We start from the raw sequence: 20,383 nt of genomic DNA, 5'->3' as shown, positions 1-20,383 counted from the left end.
CGTTCTTGGATTTTGCTAAAAAGATTCAAGGGAGAAGGAAAGTTCTCCCGGAGCAAGACTGCCTTCCAAACTCTGTCAGAGAGAAGGAAATAAGAAAGAAGACACGTGTGCTTGAAACCCATCCTCACGTTTCCCATTGATTCAAGCCCTGTGATGCTAAGATACAATGAGACTCAAAGGAAGTTTCCACTCTTCTGGAAATCACAAGCTGTATTACAATCCTTTCTTCCAGAGATGAGAGGGAAGAAAAGAAGCTCCCTTCTACACATTTATTTCTGTGTCTGTCTGTTTCACGTGGGGCTCCTAACCAGACTGTCGATATAGGCGAGAAAACTGTTCACAGTCATATAAGCCTTAGCACCTAACTCCATTTCACAAACAAACACAAAGGATTGATTGATTTATGCAGTTTTTGCAGTTTTCAGGTCTACTGAATTTTCCAGAATAGTAATCACCCCATGGACCAACCTGTACTTTGTTCTCTTTGGAAACCTACTAAGTGCCGTTCCCTATCACGGAAACTCTACCACTGAGGCAACACAGCCCACCTAGATCAGTCTGTGTCCGCAGTATTTGCGTTCACGGCACAAGTAACCCCCTATTGCTTTATTGTTACTCAAGTCACGCCCAAATACTCACATACGGAAATGTAAATACATATTACTTTATTCTAAACTACTTTGTTTCATTTCTTCTTTCTATTGTAGTTAGAGCATTACGTTGACTTTTCGCTCTCAAAATTACGTACGGAAGCAGGTTGCACCTATCTACGAATTTCACTGCAGGAGAGTAAAGGGGTACAGCACACAAACTATTTGCTATAAAATGGGAAAATGGAGCGAGACAGGGTTGAGGACCAGAGTTCCACAGGGTGAATGCAGATTTCCGAAAGAAGACTGAATTAACTTTTGCTTTCCTTTGTCAAAGGAACTCTGAAAGCAATGAAACGAGTCCCAGGCATCTGCTGTCCAACTGGGACACAGTCTTGCCACCTATTCAAACGCTTCTTGGGAGCCCAATTTTTTTGTGTGTGAGCCTGTCTCCCCGCGTAGAAAGAAGACTCCTCGAAAATGGAAATCACAGACCACACAGCAGGTCCCCGTGTGGGCATTTTGCCGCTCCCCTTCTTCAACCCCACCTACTAACCACCTACACTCCCCTTCTGCCTGTTTCCCCATCTTGAAAACACATACAAGGCAGCAAAACAGAGCAAAGGTCTCCACAAACAAGGCCTAACTGAAACGAGACGTGGCCGGAACTTCTGCATCCCTGATAAGCCAGCCCAGTCCTGAACGCTGAGGGGTCATCGGTACGTACACGTTGACTGAAGTAGTTTCAATTCAATTCTTTCACTTCGCAGTTTAGTTTCCGTCCTCACACAACTGATGCCATCAAATGCAGTCAGTGCCGAAGTTCCAGTTCAAATTTTAAAAGGACACTTGATGGAAAAGGGCCTGTGAACTTCACTTAATGCTAGGAGTCCCAGGGAAAAGGAATATTTGAGCTGACTTCTCTAGGATGACGTAGGATTAACTGAGGTTAACTCAGTGTATCTGAAGCATGGAAAGTGCGGGCACGAGGGGCACAAGATGGGGCTGGAGAAGCGGAGAGGATTCTCCACCACGCGGACTCTTCAAGGCCAGGGTCGAGAGTGGGTTTTCATTCTTAAAACAACCTTGCTGAGTGATGTTTCTGAGCAACGTTCCAACTTGCCTATTAAAAAGATTTCCTGTGTGAAGAATGGATTGGAAGGAGACGAGAGGAGACACACGGACACTAGTTACGACCCGAAACGCAAAAGGTCAGGCAAGTTCTGTATGAGCATGCTTGAGGGAAAGAAGGTGACAGATTCCAAGATACTCAGGAGATAAAAACGAAGGGGACTTCACGAGGTAGGAGACGGAGGAAAAGGAAGGTCTCAAGGAATAAAAAAGCCTTCACCGCACAAAGGAGCAAAGTCTCACAAGGCATCATTTCAACGTGTAGAGCAAGACGTCTCATTTCATTCGAGACCTGTTAGGAAGCAACGGATGCCCTCTGTGATTGCTGGAAACAATATAACCAACGTTTCTGGCGGCAAGTTCTGCGACGCTGGAGCTGGAGCTGGAGCTGGAGCTGGAGCTGGAGCGTTTTCTCACTCAGACTTAGCGCTGATTACTCACACGCTCCGTGCCAAAACAACACAGCTGGAGGGACTGAGCGGGACTCCACTGGGGCAATCAAGGGGAGTCCCCAACACTGACAGTCGGCAGTCCCTCTGCACTCTACCCGGGCAGCGATGGCCAGAGCCTCGCTTTTAAAAGGATGGGGAGAAATCAGAACATCACACACCGGCCCACTCAGCTACAGCGGGCGGCGCAGCCGGAGGGTCAATGCCTCCTAGCCAGGGGCCGACGGGCCAAGCGCGCGGCGGCGGCGGCAACAGTGACCGGCAGAGCCCACAGGAGACGAGGCCCAGGCCCAGGAGCCAAGAGCCGGCAGGGCCAGGCCCAGGGGACAAGACGTATTACCTTTCGGGGATGTGGTTTCCGCCCCGCCTCCTGGACGTGCCAAGTCTGGAAAAGACGCGCCCCTGGCCCCGGCCGCCGCGGGCGTGATGCCATCGGCTCACGTGGGCCCCAACAGGCCCACCACCCAACGCCAACAGCGCCAAAGCCGCCACTCCAGCGCCCTCGCTGCCGGAAAAACAGCCCGGCCCGCAAGCGCCCGCGCAGCAGCCCGCTCGGCGCCCAGCAGCCTTCCAACCGCGCATGCGCCACCGCCCGTCCCCAGGACGTCACCGCGCCGGAGGCCTGAGATGCTCCGCTAGGAAACAGGACTCTGCTGGCTACGGCGCCCTCTCTCGCCGCAGGCCGCTAGCACAGCTCATGCAGACGGGGGCGTGTACGCCATCGCCTGCAGATTTCCAGCAGTCCAGGACCGGGAAGGAACAGTCAAGTCCCACTCCCCCAGTTCCTTGTGTGGTTCTTCCAGATATCTTCCAAGAGCTCACATTCACACATCGTATACTGTATACAAACGCTTCTTTCTACCTCTATGCATATCCTCTGTTTTACAGAAAAGCAGCGTACTATACCTAGTCTACAATATACCTCGGACAGTGCATTTCCCAGTCAATTGAGGCATACGTCCGTTCTATTCTTGTTAATGGCTTCATAGTATTCCAGTGATTATAAGTACCATAATTTACATAACCAGGACACTGTCCAGGGGCTTTTAGTTGTGTTCAGTTTCTTTGTCCTCTGTTAACAGACAGGCTGCAATGTAAACATCCTCATGCATGTAGACAACTATATCGCAAGTCCCAGAAGTAGAACTGCTGGAAAGAAGGATATGCAAACTGAAAATCTGGAAAAGTACTGTCGAATCACCCTCCAAACACACTGTAGCAACCTACACTCCCCACTTAGAGTGAAACTTGGATTGGCTTCCTATCCTGTGACAGGTATCACGCTAGAGCTTGACAGCATGTATTTACCTCTTAGAAAACTCCAAACGAGAACCGAGAGAGAGAAGAGTGCAGCTCAAAGCTACGATTTCCACACAGAATCAAGCACAGGGAGCTGTACCTGTGAGAAAAACTCTAAACTCTGCTACAAGTCGAACAGCAAACGACAGCATGTTCTACAGCAGGTCTGAAGGCAGAACAGGGCACTCAATTCCAGATTACACCGTAGGCGATCAGAACAGTGAGTGCTTTCTGTTATTTTTAGTTTTTAGTTTCTAATTTCTGAAAGTATCTTACCTACGCTGTCGGTAACCTTCACAACCATTTGACAACGGGGTGAACTGAGGGTCAGAAAGGTCCGAGGTCTGCAGTGAGTGAATGAATGAGTGAATGAATGAACGAAGCGGTAAAAAGATCACTCGCTTTAACATTTCTGGGACAGTCAGTGTCTAACCAAGTTCAAATCCACAAACATTTACTATTCGGAAAACCTCCGCAGAATTGAAAACGGGTCCATATTAGTGAATTGCTCTTTGGACAAAGTACGGACATAAGTCAGCACAGCACAGTTTGCAAACTTCCAATGAGGCACATTCAGACTTGGTGCTAAGTCACAAGATATTCCTTTGGACTCTATGTAAAAAAAAAAAAAAAAAAAAAAATTATCCAATAGGCGTGAAGTGGCCGACAAGCAGGAAGGGTCCAAACATCTGCAGACGTTGACAACATACGAAATGTGACATACATCTATCAGAAGCTCAAAAAGCTCTATTGGTCCTGTGCTTCCGACTTGCCGAAAGACTCAAGCTTGGGGTGGAAACAGACTCAGAGGGAGATGCCACAAGAAAATCCAGACCCAGGCATAACAGGGTGTCCAGAAAGTAGGGGGAACCAGCAAAGAGTAGGCCCTTGGAGTGGAGTCAGTCCACCGTGAGGTAAAAGAATGCCTGGATAGGCATGCAGGACACTGGAATGCAAGATACAGGAGCAAGGGATATCTGGAGCACCCAAGAGCTACATAGTTGACACTAACAAAACCTACCAGTGTCCGGGAGGGCCCCACGTACCACGTAGGCTTTGAGGGATTCCAGTCCTTAATTAAATCCAAAAGTGACAACGGGGAGAGAAAGGAAGAGCCTCAGGGCTAGGTGGACGGGGTATGTGCCAGCAAGACAAGTCTCAGTTATCCCCACGGGTACAAAATGCAGGAAGTGGGTCTCTGGGAGAAGACAATTCCCTATCTATAAACAAAAGGCGTTAGGTCAGGGTAGGGCTTGATGCTAAGTTCCAGAGCCTTGGACTAAAGCTCTTTAGCTTCTTCCTCCTACAGTTAAGATTCTTGTAGAGCTTAGGATCATGCTGAGCCTGCAAGCTCAAGTTCAATGGCTATACCTATGGAGAGAACGTGCTTACAGAGGCTGGGAACCAGGGAAGGCCTAACTAAGACTTTGCCTAAATAGAACTGAACGTTGCAACTGAATGTTTTCATATGTCAATTATTTTACTGCTACCAGAATTTGTCTTCCGACACTTCCCCCCATCTTACACCACCCACCCTAACCTGCAGTAGCTCTGGATTCCCTTGATTTCCACGGGAACGTAGAGAAAAGAGAGACCGGTCTGGCTTGCAGATATCTAGTCTATGTTCTTAGCCTCGTGTTATATACTAAGTCACGGAAGTAGGCTATCTGAGGTATGACGCCTAGGGAAAAAGACCTGAAGAACATTTATGAGCTCAAGCCATACCTCTACACTGCAACAGCCTTCACAATTTCTTCTCAGACAAGCATCCCTCACTATAACTCAAAAAATTCATGTCTCACAATAGGAAAACGAGGGGATTAATAAAATATCTTTGGAGGTCCCATCGAGGAGCTACCTTCCCTTGGGCTCTTGCCAACTTGTAGAACACACCTCCAATTCACTCACACAAGAACACTCCCCAGACGGGTCCACCTAGGCACACTAAACACTTACCTCCAAGGAAACGACGAAACCCATGGATTTCCTCCCCAAACCACTGCCTGCACATACGAATCATCGACCACTCAGGCCTCACTCACTGTCTCGCAGTCACAAGACTGGTCAGTGAGAACAATACCGACCAGGCGAACAAATACAGAGGCACCCAGGCCAGGTCGGGGGGACTGCAGACATCTGCTCCTCAGGTGTGGGTGCACAGTGTAACTCACCACAGGGCCTTTTCACCGACCGCTTTCTAAGTTTCTCCACAAAACCCATCAGGTCAAGTTAGCCCACGATGCTTCAAAACGCGCAATCGTCAGGGGAACAACATGCAATCTGTCTTCCAATTTTGGATTCCTTAAAAACGCGACCAGGAAAGACACATGGAGACAGAACCAGAGCATCTGAATCTGAAAACAATCTCCGCTCAACAAACATACCGATGCACGACGTAAATGACGTCACATGACATCAAGCAAAGGGAGAAAAAGATATTGAGGGTTATTCTCTTTCGTGTACAGAATTCACGGCAGTTGCAGGATCCCCTAGCTACGTTAATAAATACGTATTGAACTCTCTGTTCTGCTACTACAAAAGGAGGCCCACGTGTGGCAAGGTAGTTCTCAAGAAACCGAAAACTCCACAGGCACCTCTCTTTTCCTGTACCTTGCACCTTGCCTCTTCCCTACTCTCCACGAATCTCCTCTTCCTTCTCGAACTGTTTTCCTCTTCACTTTGCCCGGCCTTGCGCCCGAGCACGGCCGACAGAGAATCCCAGAGGCCCGACACTCTACAGTGCCTGTTCCCGAGAGGGAGGAGGCTACAGTAACTGCCACACTGGATACGCTTCGCTGAGAAGGAAAGGCCAAAGTACCTCGCATGCCTCTCCCGTATACGAGAGCCAGATGGCAGCAGGCCTCTGTGGCCCAAGGAGCCAGAGGTAGCAAATGATGGGAAAGAGAATTGCAACCAAAGGCTGCAAGAGGAAAGGCCTGCAATCAGCTGTGTCATCTAGCTCTCTGGTATTTGCTTCGAATGGGCAGAGTCCATTTTGAGAAGCACCAGGCACTGAAAAGAAGACCCCTGCTGCTGGAGGTGGACAGGAAGTAACGTCCAGGAGGGTAAGATGCAAGATCAAGGCCGGTGCCAGAGACAACGCCTACAACGAAGAACACAAAAAAGGAGAGCAGAAGAGAGATGCAAGTCCAACCTGGCCCGGCCCGGCCCGGCCCGGCCCGGCCCACCCCAAGGAAGGCAGGATTCAAGGAGAAGGAACTAAAAGAGAAGAGCCTTCAACCACATCATTCCCCACAAGGGGCACTCAACAAACCTCACCCTACTCTTGACCCAAGTTACACAAAGAGCTCCTGAATTCACCCTTCCTTTGCTCCTTAAAAGCAGCAGTAAGTTCACTACTTAGATCCACTCGTAAGATTTCAGAACAACTGGAACAGGTCCACCTAGATGTCCCTTGCCCTCCTCTCTAAGGATATCAATTAACTGTACATATAATAACAAATGGACAATATACATGAAAAAGTAGGAAGTGTAGAAGACAAACAACTATGAATTCATTCTACCAATGAACATCTGTAAGAAACGTTGAGCTATTTCCTGCCGGAAGAGCCCGGGGCAGCAAGACGATCGCATCTGTCTCGTGGGATGGCACCTCCCCAGACCTCAGCCACAGAGGTGCTGTTGGAGCTCTCCCACCACCCCCTCCACCCAATCCCGTCTTCTCGGGGGGAATCTGACCTCCCTATTGGCTATCTCCTACCTGCTTTGTGACATCATTCTCCCCCTAAACCTACCACCACCTGGTAGAATCTTGGGGTTTCCATGGAGTTGTCTGTAAATAAATTTGAATCCTCGCAAGTGACCAGTGTGACCAGTGGCCTTCGTACTGGACACATCGCTCTTTGGCTGCAGCCACTCAGACGTCCTCTAGTAGCATCTCTCTCATCCCCTGGATCTGCAGTTGATGCTTCCTCTTCTTCTCTGACCATGTCAGGTAAGGAAAGAAACCAGGAAATGGTTTTCATTATGTATTTTTGCCCCGATATTGACTAGCAGATTCAAAAATGGCAGAGAATAATGGGGGGAAAGTAGTGAACTAGGAACCTGGGGACGTAACTCCCGTCTTGACTTGGACACTTGCGAGCTGTGTGACTTTGGGCAAGTCCTTGGCTCTCTCACAAACGCTGTTTTCTCCTCATCTGTCACATCAGGATATCACAGCGCTTGTCCCCTCTGCTCCCTTTCTTCTCTGATGTTGAGTCTTAAAGGGCACCCACCTAGGCATGCAATCAGAGACCTCTGGAGAGTGTTTCCACAGCAACAGAGAGAAATCCTAGGTGATGCAGAAAACTAGCAATGTATACCGAGAGGTTTCACCTCTGATGGTCTCCCTCCACTGCCACTTCGACTGTACGATGTTACATTTAGGGCTGTTCAAAAAGCAATGTTCGCATGTTTTGGAGTTTTCTACCTGAACGAGCTGGAAAGAGAAAACGGGGAGAGAGGATGGAGAGGACTGGGCTATAGGGGAGGCAAGTATTCAAAGGTCAGGAGGTTGAGGACTGCTGTCATCAGCACAGGCCAACAGGAACCCAGAGGGGGAGAAACTGGAAGAAAGGGGAGGCAGAAGGACGAGGAGCTCGCAGGGAAAACGAGGGAGTTGGGCGTGGAATGTTGAAGGGAACCCACGATCTTAAATCAAAGCAGAAAGAGCACACAGTTGAAGTCTGCTCAGAGCAGGGTAAAGCCCAGTTGAGCAGAGCAGACGCTTACATTCACAGACTAGGACGGAGAGTAGGGGCAGAACAGGGAATCGCTAGGAAAAGCAGCTTCTCAGAAGAGTCCCCCTCACTTGTTCGTTTGTTTCTGCTGCCTCTCTGAACACCGATGGCACTTGTCAGTTTTGAATACGAACATTTTAGAGATGTTTTTAGACATGACGCTCCCTATCATCGAGACACTAATAAAAGTGGCTGTCCAGAGGCCGGGGCTAGGAGAATTTGCAGTTTTGATTCCATTCTCATTTTTAAACGATGTAGATGTTTTGCCTATTCAAAAGAAAATTGAAGCTTTGCTAAAAACTGATACCCCCTAACTTGAATCAGAAGCATTAATTCCTTTGTGTGACAAGCAGGTTCCAAGTCAAGGCTGCTTTTCATCTGGACGGCTGTTTTCTTCCTCACACGGAGAGCACACTGAGAAACAGCCGTCGTCTGCTTCTAGACCTTAGCTACCGAAGAAGAAAAAGAAAAAGTCAACTCCCACAACTATCTAAAACAGTTTTGTGGAGTCCTTTGGGTTTTCCTACATTCAATAATTTTTTAATTGGATTCTAGGGATGACGGTGTTTTTAGGCTTTGGGGATGACACCTTCCTGGATGTTGAAGGTGATTCTTATCGAGGTTTGCAGGGGCAATATGAAAACCTTCATGACACCTTTTAACTACCCTCTTCTGCTTCTATGCGGTTGGAGCACGAGAAACATACGTTTAATTGAAACGTCTATTTCTGCTAGGCTTAGTAGCTGGTACTTGCTGGGTCACAGTCAGAGAAATAAGAATGAGCACAATAATGGAATTCCTTTACACTTAGGATGTTGCTCTCTGCTTTGTACCAGCTCTTACCGAAACAGCTCTCTACGTATATTGTGGCTACCTATACGGTCTCCTTTATAGCACTTTGCTGCCTTTTTAAGCCATTTTTTACCGTTCGTTATGTCTTCTCTGTCTCTATGTGCTGCCTAGGAATTCATTCGAAATCACCTTCTACTGTGGGCTGTTGTTTTGGCAAGTAGTATTCACTACAATAGAGCCGGCGATATTCACTTTCATAATACTGCATGGATGGTACAGAACTTCATTTATTAGTAAACTTCTTAGGCTCTGATGCCTGCTACATGCCTCGGTTTTCCATCATACCTGTATATGTCTTTTTAGTCCTGTGATACACCTTTTTCATGATTTTTCTCTTTGTTTTTACAGAACTTACCATATCTTCCTCCATATTACACTTACGCAATATATCACTTTTATTCACGTATGAATTATTACCCTCATGATTATCGCTTTTCTTATTATAACTGCTCTACAGAAGAGTAAGCTGAAGTTCAGAGAGTTTAAATCACTTTTTTCTTTCAAAAAGCACTTTTTGAGACACTCACTCACAGGCAGTCATTTGGAGGTAGGAACAGAAACCAGGCTTGAAGAGGGTAAGAATGACCCGTGACATCTACCACCTGGACTCAGTAAGCTGTGAACTCCAGGTAACGTCTGAACTGCACAGGCAAAATGAGACCCTCAAGGTCAAAGTGTTACGTGACAGCTGCTCTGTCTTCCAAAGGACAAAGAAAATGCCTCTAGTAGAAGTTCGACTTCTCCCGGTTTCCGGTAGTGGAATGGTCAGAGCAGAGCCCTGGCAAGGAAGTCAGGATACTCAGGCTCTGTAACCTGGTAACGATGCTAAACAAAACGGGAGAACTTGAACGATTCGATCTGACCTCTCTGAGCCTCAGTTTCCTCACTCGTACAATGAGAATCTTAGAACAGAAGCCCCAAAATGCTTCCATTGGAGCAAAGAGTACACGAGTCGGGACTAGCGCAGGCTCAAGGGAAAGATGGGCAGGGAGAAGGTGCCTTCCAGCCTAGAGAACAAGGTGTGAACCGCACCACGTGGGGCTTCTGCACATCTCTGCCCAACCCGGGAGCACAGGCAGTGACACAGAAGAGAACCAAACTGCTCCAGCACGTGCGACCGCCATAAACGGTTGGATTTGGGGTATCTCAGTGAGTATTGGTATATGAGAGGCTGTCTCATAGCAAGAACCTTAAGATAATGCTGTTCCTCTAGCATAGTGAGAGGTCATCAACCCCACTGATGTTTTCATCACCCTCTTGTTCCCTACAGAAAATTTCCAAAATCCACCTTTCCTTGGAACTCCCAACTCGCTGCAGCTCTCTCTTCCTGTGGTGAGCAATGCAGCTTCCCTAACGGGAAGTGCCTGCAGTTTCTCCAGAGTCTCTGCTCCAGCCGTCAGTTCGGCACGGCTGCTGCCATCAGCCTCGGCCACCTCTTTCCAGCCACTCATGGGGAGTGCCTACCTTTACCAACATTCTAGCACAACCATGTTGTCTGCAGTGACTGGCCAGAGCCACATCTCCACGTCAGCTGCTTCCTATCCAGGTCTCTGGCAGTGGGATATCACAGGAGGCACTGAGAAGGAGTCTTCTTCACTCGGAGACCTCACTGTGGCTCTCACTGACCAGGACACAGCTGTTTCTTCCATGTCCATGGCAGCCCGGTATGACAGAACACCTGATGCCAATAACGTGGTCCCTCTGTATCCATCACTTTCTGCCAGGCTCGTTCAGAGAACACCACCTCAGATTCCAAATCAGGCACACAGCCTGGCGCTTCCCTACCGGGAAGGAAGCCAGGTGTATTACTATACTCCCGGCACCCTGGGGCCTCTACTGTCTGGCCAACTCGGCCCCTGCCTGCCATCCTGTGGCTCCGTGTCCTACACAGGAGCTGGGGCCTCCGCCCTTCAACCAGAAATGGTGATGGTACTAAAGCAGGTTCAGCCCACAAATGTCCTACCACCAGCCTCCTCCTCTGGCATCTACTACGCTGCGTCTGCTCAACCCGTCACAGAAACAAGATTTCAAGGTGAGTACAGACAGCAGGAAGGGAGAGGAATGAGGTCCACATTCCAAAACAGGGTCAACTCGGCAGCTGGGAAGTGCTGAGTCCACAGACAGGGAGAATTGAAGTCCGGAGGCTTTCATAAGCACTACCCGCGCTCAGTACTACTCCCTACTTCAGACTCTACATAAGAACGCCCATTACTGGTGGGAAGGGGGGGACACTGTAACGGCCATCTACGCTACATGCGTGAGAACACCAAGAGCACACCAAGCGACACCAGAAGCCTCACTGCCCTAGCTGCTCAGTCCCCTGCACTATACCACGCTCAAATGGACTCCCTTCCCCGACCTACGGCTGTAGTCTCCTGGGAAGGCACTGGTGATAGCGCCAGGGTACCTTTCGCTCACCGCCTTCATTTACACCAGGAGTTGAGACCTCGTCTTCCCAGATCCTGTCCAAAGCAAACAGGCTAAGAATGCGCCCTTGCTGATGTATTTCAGCAGGAAGAGCTCCATTCCCTCTCCTAGTCCATGATGTGAAGTGTTCTTATTCTCTCAGGAAAGCGGAGAGAATTCTCTATAGGAGAATGCTAGCATTTGTAAAATGCTTCACAGTTTGAAAATCTCCTCTACTTTTTATTTGTCCGATAACAACCCTATGCAATACAAAGAAAACCAAGGAACAATGACATCAAATGATCACCAGTAAGAAACGGGACACTCGCCTCTTAATTCCCAGCACAGGACGCTGTCCATGACCCTTAAGAAGAGCGAGTAAAAATGTGCCCTGTCCGTTGTGGGAAGGTGCATGATTGCCGCCTTGGTGTCTAGGGGGAGCATCTCCCTTACCAGGGACTGACCTCTTCCCTCCTTCCTTTGCAGCGATGGAAACCTCCCTGGGCCTGGAGACTTCCCTGGGATTGCAACCCGCAAGCCAGACATTTTGTCTACAACAAACCCCAGAATTCCCCAAATCCTGCAGTAGCAGAAAGACCCAGCTACCGGAGGGGAACCCACCACCTGAGCTTGGGGACATTTCAATGAGGGCTCCAGACCAGAGTTCCAACAGTAACCTCCTGGCACTGTCTCCAGCTCCCAAGAAGTTGGAGGAGCTTACACCTAAGCTTGCAAAGCCTCCGGATGCCTACCAGATCCCAACGGAAAACCAAGATCCTCCACTACTCCCTTCAGAAATTCCTGATACGTACCAGCTCCTGGCCTGCACCGATCCCCTCGGCCAAGAGGACCAGCCTGCTTCTGAAAATGCTGATCTGGGAAAGAGCAGCCTGAGTCTCGAGGGCCAAGGGACACTGGAAGATGGCACTGAACCTGGCGGTGGCTTTGCAGACATCGCTACACTGGTGGGGGATATTCACCTTCCCCAGCTCTTCAATTCCTTGGAAGACCTTGATCCATCCAAAAGCCCCCAGGTGATCCAAGCCAAAGACACCAGAGCCATCGAGTGGATCCAGGTGCAGGAAAAGTCAAGTGTCACAAAGGCTGCCTCCGATCAAGCCAGGAAGAACAAACGTAAGGCCTCTGAGCCTATCGACGGTGCTCCCAAGGCCAGAATCCAGCCCAAGGACCCGGAGTGCCTGTCAGGGGGAGAAGTGGCTATTTGCAATGCTGCAGACAGCGACAGGGCTCCTGTGGACACGGCCAGCCATTCTAACAGCAAGCCTCAGAAGGCTGCATCCGGCAGGAGCAGCAAAACTAAGAGCCGTGGGCAGGAAAGGACCAAGAGGACCAGAGGAAACAACTCCAAGCAAGCTGAAGAGAGTGAGCTGCCAGGGAACAAAGTCAAGGCAGAAGAGAAGCCAACCCTGCCCAAGAGGAAGCGGAATCAACCCGAGCTGAGCCGAGAGACCTTCCAAAGGCCTCGAACCTCCCTAGGCATGCACTTGCTGGAGTCGGTGCAGGTGTTCCATGCTCTGGGCAGGAAGACTGATAAGAAAACTGGACTCTCTTCCTCCCGGGCCCTGGCAAACTGCAGCCACCCCAAAGACCCCCAGCCCGCCCCAGCTATCAAACCACGGCTGGATACCCCACGTGAGGGCCAAGGCCCTGAGGAAACTCAAGCCAAAGCCCAGGAACCAGAGGGCAGTGTCGCACAAGAGCGCCCACCTCCATCCCAGTCCGAGCTGCCACCTCCTGGGAAGGTCAAGTTGGTACCTTTGCCTTTTCTGACCGTGGACAGGCCTCAAGCTCGACCTGTTCCTCGGAGGCCGCCGGCTCTGGCCTCACATCGGCCCGCTGTGGCTGACCCTGCCCGGCCTGGTTCTACCCACTCAGCTCAACCGACTGCACTCAATTCAGCCCAGCCAGCTCCTGCATCTTTGACGGGTCCTGCCAGACCAGCTCGGCCAATTTCCACCAACCCCACCCGGCCTAGCGTCCCTCAGTCTGCTGCTGCCACGCCCGCACCCCACAAAACAGCATCTTGCACTTCTCTCCAGCGGGAGCCCGTTCCCACTCCTGTGACCAAGCTCCAGGACCCGCCCAGGCCTCAACCCCACTATCTGCTCCAAGACTTTAGCACGCAACGAATTCCATGGAGAAAACCCGACATCCCAGGGCCAGTGATATCAGAGCCCATCACAGCCGAACAGAGGCCAGAGCGGGAGGCCATGAAGAGGCAGGCTCAACAAGAGCGTGAGCAGGCTGCCAAATACACCTCTTTGGGGAAAGTGCAGTATTTCATTGAGAGGGAAAGAGAAATGGAAATTGCTGACTACTACGGCTACGCAAGATAAGGCTGCTAGGACTGGTGGTGCGACTTTGGGTAGCAGTCTTTGCTCCATAGATAGATAGGTAGAGATGTCTCTATTTACTTTGATAGATTTTAAAACTTAAGACATCAATACGTTAAAGTACTAGAATTGATAGATGAGTAATAAAGAAGCCTTTTGAGTTTGGAGATGCCGTCAACTGTGGTTCTTCTTTGGTGGTGGTGGGGATCCAAGGCTTCACGAGAAAAAAGAAGTGAACTTGGACGGGAGGATGAAGGAAAAGGGATACGAACTGAGGAAAGAGGCAGCAACTGGGTCCAGGGCTAGGAAGGCCAAAGGGGGGGGGGGGGTTTCAGCAGCTGACAAAAAGCAGCAGGAGTGGGGGAAATGGCAGAAGTCAGAAGCAGGGTCTGACGTGAGGGTTAAAAGAAGAAAACCGGCATAGAGTTGAAGATGGCAGAAGATGAGTCTAGGTTGACCAGGAGAAATGTGACAAGTCTCTCAGGGAGGCTGGCCTTATGTCTCACCACCACCACATAGGTCGTTTAGAAAACAAGAGATTCCGGAGATCTCTCCAAAAGGTTTGGCTCGCCTCAGCCACGTGGGATTATGGCTGGGGCCGGTGAGTACAAATCATAGGGCAATCCACCAGAGGAAGGGCCAGGGCTCAGAGCGACCCTGGGGCCAGCTGACAACAGGGGCCTCCCCAAGGGAAGTGCTGCAACAGGAGGCCCACCCAGCTAACAGGGCTGGGATAGAAATCACCATTTCCTCAACACCTGCGCACCAGGCCCGCGAACGCACCACCTCACGTAACCTTTGCCACCACATGCAAGGCCAGGGTCACTGAGCCACTTCACCACTGAGGGTCAGCAGTGGGCTCAGCTCACACTGCACGCGAAGGAGCAAGGCCTCAAGCCGAGGGGCCTCTACGCCAGGGCAGTCCTCAGTACTGGCTAGCGCCTGTTGGGGACCCACCCGGCTTTCAGAGCACAGCATCCGGAGCTTACTGGTGGACGGCATCCAACTTCTGGAAGGGGCCTAGATTTTATTCTTCGATGTGCATCATTATAGTTCGCCTTCTGCACAGACTACGTCGTGTTCCCCGCCACAGCTCTAACTGCCATCCGTCATCGTACACAGCTGCCCCTTATCCCCCTTCCCCCTCCTCCCGCCCTTTTCCTTCTGCTAACCACCAGTCTGTTCTGTCTCTATGTGTTTGCTTGTTTACCTTCCACATACACGAGTGAAGTCACACGGTATCTGTCTTTCTCCACCTGACTCATCCCGCTTAGCGTAATACGCCCGAGGTCCATCCCTGCTGTCGCAAATGGCAAGATTTCCTCTTTTCTACGGCTAAGTACTATATTCCCTTGTGTATATCTCCCACAACTTCTTTATCTATTTGTCGGGCGATGGGCACTTAGGTTGTTTCCAAGTCTTGGCTGTTCTGAATAACGCTGCGATGAACACAGGGGTTCATATATCTTTTTGAATTAGCGCTTTTGTGTGCTTTGGATGAACACCCAGAAGTGGAATAGCTGGATCATACGGGGTAGTTCTATTGTTAACTTTTTGAAAAATCTTCATACGGTTTTCCACAGCGGCTGTACCAATTTACACTCCCACCAGCAGGGTACTAGGGTTCCCTTTGCACCACGTACTTCCAAGACCTGTTAATTCTTGTCTTTTTCTACTAGCCCTTCTGACCGGCCTGAGGTGGGTATCTCATTGTGCTTTTCATTTGTATTTTCCTAATAAGTAGTGACGTTGAGCATCTTTTCCTGTGCCTGTCGCCCACCTGTATATCTTCGTTAGAAATATGTCTCTTCATAAATAATGACTTGAGGGGCCCGCCAGGTCCTCCTCCATCCAATCGGCCAGTTGCTGCCTTCTCCAAACATCGCCATCACCCAAACCGCAGGAGAAAAATCCGCTGGAAGGCGTCCATCCCACGGGGTGACAGCGGGGGACACACACGTGCACCGAGTCGCCACTCCAACGGCGCAGGACGCAGGCGCCCAGGGGTCCACAGGCGCTCCGTGCTAGGCCTTGTGGGGCAGCTGGAGGGAGGGAATGGGGAGAGCGGAGGGGGCATCAAAGGGAACGGGGCGTGGGGAGGGGAGAGATGGGGAGAGCATATAGTTACCATGGGAAAACTGGTAATTTACATTTTTAAAATCAGTTTTTGAGATAGGATTCACATACCATAAAATTCACCTTTGGAAAATGTAACTTCAGTGGCATTTAGTACATCCACAAGATTGTGCAACCACCACCATTAATCTAACCCATCGCATTTTCATCACCCCAAAGAGAAGCCCCCTAAACCATCGGCAATCGCTCCTCATTCCCTCCTCTCTCCAGCCCCTGGCAACCACTCATCTGCCTTCTGTCTCTATGGATTTGCCTTTTCTCAACATTTCATACACATGAACTAGTACAACATGTGACCTATGTGCCTGGCTCCTTTCACTCAGCATAACGTTATCCAAGTTCACCCACGTGGTAGCGTGTGCCAGTCCTTCATTCCTTTTTATGGCTGCATAACATTCTATTGATGGATCTACCACACTCGTTTATCCATTCCTCAGTTCACGGACATTCGGGGTGTTGCCACCGGTAATTCACGTGTCTTGAGAGTTGATTTTGCGCCAGGCAGCACCAGGAGGAGTCACTCACCCCATTTCACAGATGAGGAGACAGGCTTGGAGAGCGTCAAGAATTTGCCCAAGACGAAGAGCTCGCTAGTGCGAGAGCCGGGGTTTCAACTCAGGCAGGCAGACCGCAGAGGTAACAAGATTCACAGGCTACAACACGAGAAAGGTACAAAAGGGGATTCCACGGATAGTCACCCTTTTCCCCGAGTTTTCAGTCACCCATTTCCCTCCTCTTAGAGACATCTACTCTGGCCACGCTGGGGATCCTTCCAGAGAAATTACTTACACCCCAACATGGAAGTAGCACAATTTACTGACTAATCTGTCCCATCGATTGGAAGTGTCACTTTTATGGTATACTAAAATCTTTTATGTATTTGAATTACTCTTTTCAGAACTGGCCTGGCTTTTTTGCCTATCTTTAATATTTGCCATTTCTCTAGAAGTCTTTTTATCCTCTTACTCAGTTTCAAAAATTTCCTCCTTTCCTTCTTTCCCTTAAGGCATCATCCACTACATTCGTTCACTCTGGTATTATTTGTAGTGTCGTCTTCAGATGGGACAAACTACCTGGCGTCCTCAAAAGATAAATTCAAGAGAAAAAAAGAAAAAGAAAGCAAGACCAGACATGAAGGGAGAACTTATAGATTAAGTAAGCCTTCAGAGACCTGACAATCAAATGCAAAGCGTGGACCTAATTCAGATCTAACTCAAACCCTTACAAACAATGTTTATGACACGTAGGAGACATCTGCGAATTTGAGGGCTGACTGGATATTTAATGTCACTAATCTTAAGGAATAAAAGTCTTATATTTTCAATATACCTACCAAAAACGTACAGGTGAAATTATACGATTTCTAGGATGTGCCTCAAAATGCTATGGAATGGGGGAAACAGGTAAGGGTACAGAAGAATCACGACAGCCATCAGCTGAGCTGATAGACATTAAAGCCGGATGCGTTCGTGGGCGGACGATGAACAACGCAGCATTGTGTCTGCTTCTGCATGTTTAAAATCTCTGAGAATTGTTTAAAAACAAGAAGACACTCTGGAAAACGTTTTGGCGCTTTCGCCAAGGGTAAACATAGAACTCCCGTATGATCCAACAACTCCACTCCTACCTATACATCTAAAAGAACTGAAAGGAGGGAACTGAACAAACATTTGTACACAATATTCACAGCAGCATGAGTCACAACAGGCAAAAGCCGGAAGCAACCCAAGTGTCCAGCCACAGACGAGCAGATAAATAAAACGTGGTACATGCACACGATGGAATGCTATTCAGCCATGAACAGGACTGACTTTTTGCTGCATGCTACAACACGGATGAACCTTGAAAACATTATGTTCAGTGAAATAAGCCAGACACACCAGGACAAATATTGTATGATTCTGCTTATATGAGGTACCTAGAATAGACAAATTCAGAGAGACGGGAAGTAGAATAGATGCGACTAGAGGCTGGGGGAAGGGAGATGGCGCTGTCATTGTCTAAAGCTTACAGGGCTTTTGTTGAAGACGATGAAAAGATTTTGGTTCCAGACAGTGGAGATGGCTGCACCACCTCGTGAATGCACTTAATGCCACTGAACTGTGCACCCATGAATGGTTAAAATGGTCAATATCATTTATGTGTACTTTACCACAATCAAAAAAAAGAGGAATAAGTGAGTTCAAATTTCAATTCCTCCTTCTCTGCGCCTCAGTTTCACCATCTATAAAATGATTAATTGTAATCGTCCATCCTCGGAGCTTAGTGCAGGGTAAGCACCCAGGAGGAAACACGAGTACCACTACCACAGCATCAGCAAAGGATTCTTGTGAGGATCAACTAGGTTGGTGTACGTGAAAGCATGTCTTAACCGGAAGCTGCTAGGCAGGCATACCTCCTTGTACTGTGCCTCGCAGATTTTTTTGCATTTTTTACAAGACCCTCCATCAGCAAAAAAACTACAACGCGCCGAAGGCTCAGAGGACCGTCACCTGTTTTGAGCAATAAACTATTTTTTAATTAAGGTACGTACACTGTTTTTGTAGACATAATGCTACGGCACACTTACCAGACTACAGTCTAGTGGAAACGTAACTTTTATATGCACCGGGAAACCCAAAACATCCTGTGACTCGCTTTATCGCGGTGGTCTGGAACAGAACCCGCAATATCTCCGAGGTCTGCCTGTACAGATCTTAACAAACATTGGGTCTTATGGTTTCCCAGGGCCGTGGAACTGGTCAGAAGAAGGATAATGCTTTCCAACCGATATGCCACATGGGCCAACAGAACATACGGCTTCCTCTATTCTATCAAGAGATATTATTAGGAAAAGAAAGCATCAAACTTAGAGAACTGTCTTTTACCAAGATGTTGACACACGCCCAGACAACTGCTCAACATCAGTGCTCAAGACATAACGGATATTCCTTTCTTTCCTTTTAGGCCACTACTTTTCTTACTAAAAGTTTACTTTATTTTCAAAAGATAGAACATGGAAGCTTATGGAATTTCTCAAGCACATACGGAGCCTCCTGCCAAATACTACAGTTCAGTTCACGTCTTTAATCTCATTTTGAGGCAGCGATTCGAAATGCGTGAGGAAGGACACCACTTGGTTCCCTTTTTCCACTATTACCCACGAAAGGAGGACAGGACCGTGACTACTGAGTTACGATGATTATTACACTATTAGGACGAAGAAGGGGCTTTTCAACTCAGGGTTCCATTTACCTCTGCTTTACAACAGCGGTGAGTGTAGCTTCAAACAATCGTCAGTCCAAGTTCTTCACTCCGTTCTTGGATTTTGCTAAAAAGATTCAAGGGAGAAGGAAAGTTCTCCCGGAGCAAGACTGCCTTCCAAACTCTGTCAGAGAGAAGGAAATAAGAAAGAAGACACGTGTGCTTGAAACCCATCCTCACGTTTCCCATTGATTCAAGCCCTGTGATGCTAAGATACAATGAGACTCAAAGGAAGTTTCCACTCTTCTGGAAATCACAAGCTGTATTACAATCCTTTCTTCCAGAGATGAGAGGGAAGAAAAGAAGCTCCCTTCTACACATTTATTTCTGTGTCTGTCTGTTTCACGTGGGGCTCCTAACCAGACTGTCGATATAGGCGAGAAAACTGTTCACAGTCATATAAGCCTTAGCACCTAACTCCATTTCACAAACAAACACAAAGGATTGATTGATTTATGCAGTTTTTGCAGTTTTCAGGTCTACTGAATTTTCCAGAATAGTAATCACCCCATGGACCAACCTGTACTTTGTTCTCTTTGGAAACCTACTAAGTGCCGTTCCCTATCACGGAAACTCTACCACTGAGGCAACACAGCCCACCTAGATCAGTCTGTGTCCGCAGTATTTGCGTTCACGGCACAAGTAACCCCCTATTGCTTTATTGTTACTCAAGTCACGCCCAAATACTCACATACGGAAATGTAAATACATATTACTTTATTCTAAACTACTTTGTTTCATTTCTTCTTTCTATTGTAGTTAGAGCATTACGTTGACTTTTCGCTCTCAAAATTACGTACGGAAGCAGGTTGCACCTATCTACGAATTTCACTGCAGGAGAGTAAAGGGGTACAGCACACAAACTATTTGCTATAAAATGGGAAAATGGAGCGAGACAGGGTTGAGGACCAGAGTTCCACAGGGTGAATGCAGATTTCCGAAAGAAGACTGAATTAACTTTTGCTTTCCTTTGTCAAAGGAACTCTGAAAGCAATGAAACGAGTCCCAGGCATCTGCTGTCCAACTGGGACACAGTCTTGCCACCTATTCAAACGCTTCTTGGGAGCCCAATTTTTTTGTGTGTGAGCCTGTCTCCCCGCGTAGAAAGAAGACTCCTCGAAAATGGAAATCACAGACCACACAGCAGGTCCCCGTGTGGGCATTTTGCCGCTCCCCTTCTT

At 48.5% G+C, this 20,383-nt stretch overlaps 1 long non-coding RNA gene and 1 pseudogene across 1 annotated transcript; one reads left to right on the top strand and one right to left on the bottom strand.

Annotated features, from left to right (window-relative positions):
* Window positions 1-7,278: 7,278 nt before the first annotated feature.
* LOC131403217 (uncharacterized protein C2orf78-like) lies at window positions 7,279-14,023 on the top strand (annotated as a pseudogene).
* A 529-nt stretch (window positions 14,024-14,552) lies between these two features.
* LOC131403215 (uncharacterized) lies at window positions 14,553-19,920 on the bottom strand. The gene is made up of 3 exons (XR_009219294.1): window positions 19,194-19,920; window positions 16,485-16,612; window positions 14,553-15,865 (listed from the first exon to the last, which is right to left on the bottom strand). It is a non-coding gene; the product is annotated as an uncharacterized LOC131403215 (long non-coding RNA).
* Between the last annotated feature and the right edge of the window lie 463 nt (window positions 19,921-20,383).

The sequence above is a fragment of the Diceros bicornis genome, unplaced genomic scaffold (genome assembly GCF_020826845.1).
Source record: "Diceros bicornis minor isolate mBicDic1 unplaced genomic scaffold, mDicBic1.mat.cur scaffold_567_ctg1, whole genome shotgun sequence".
Lineage (NCBI taxonomy): Eukaryota > Metazoa > Chordata > Mammalia > Perissodactyla > Rhinocerotidae > Diceros > Diceros bicornis.
Note: the sequence above shows the minus strand (reverse complement) of the source record. Positions and strands in the feature narration are given on the sequence as shown.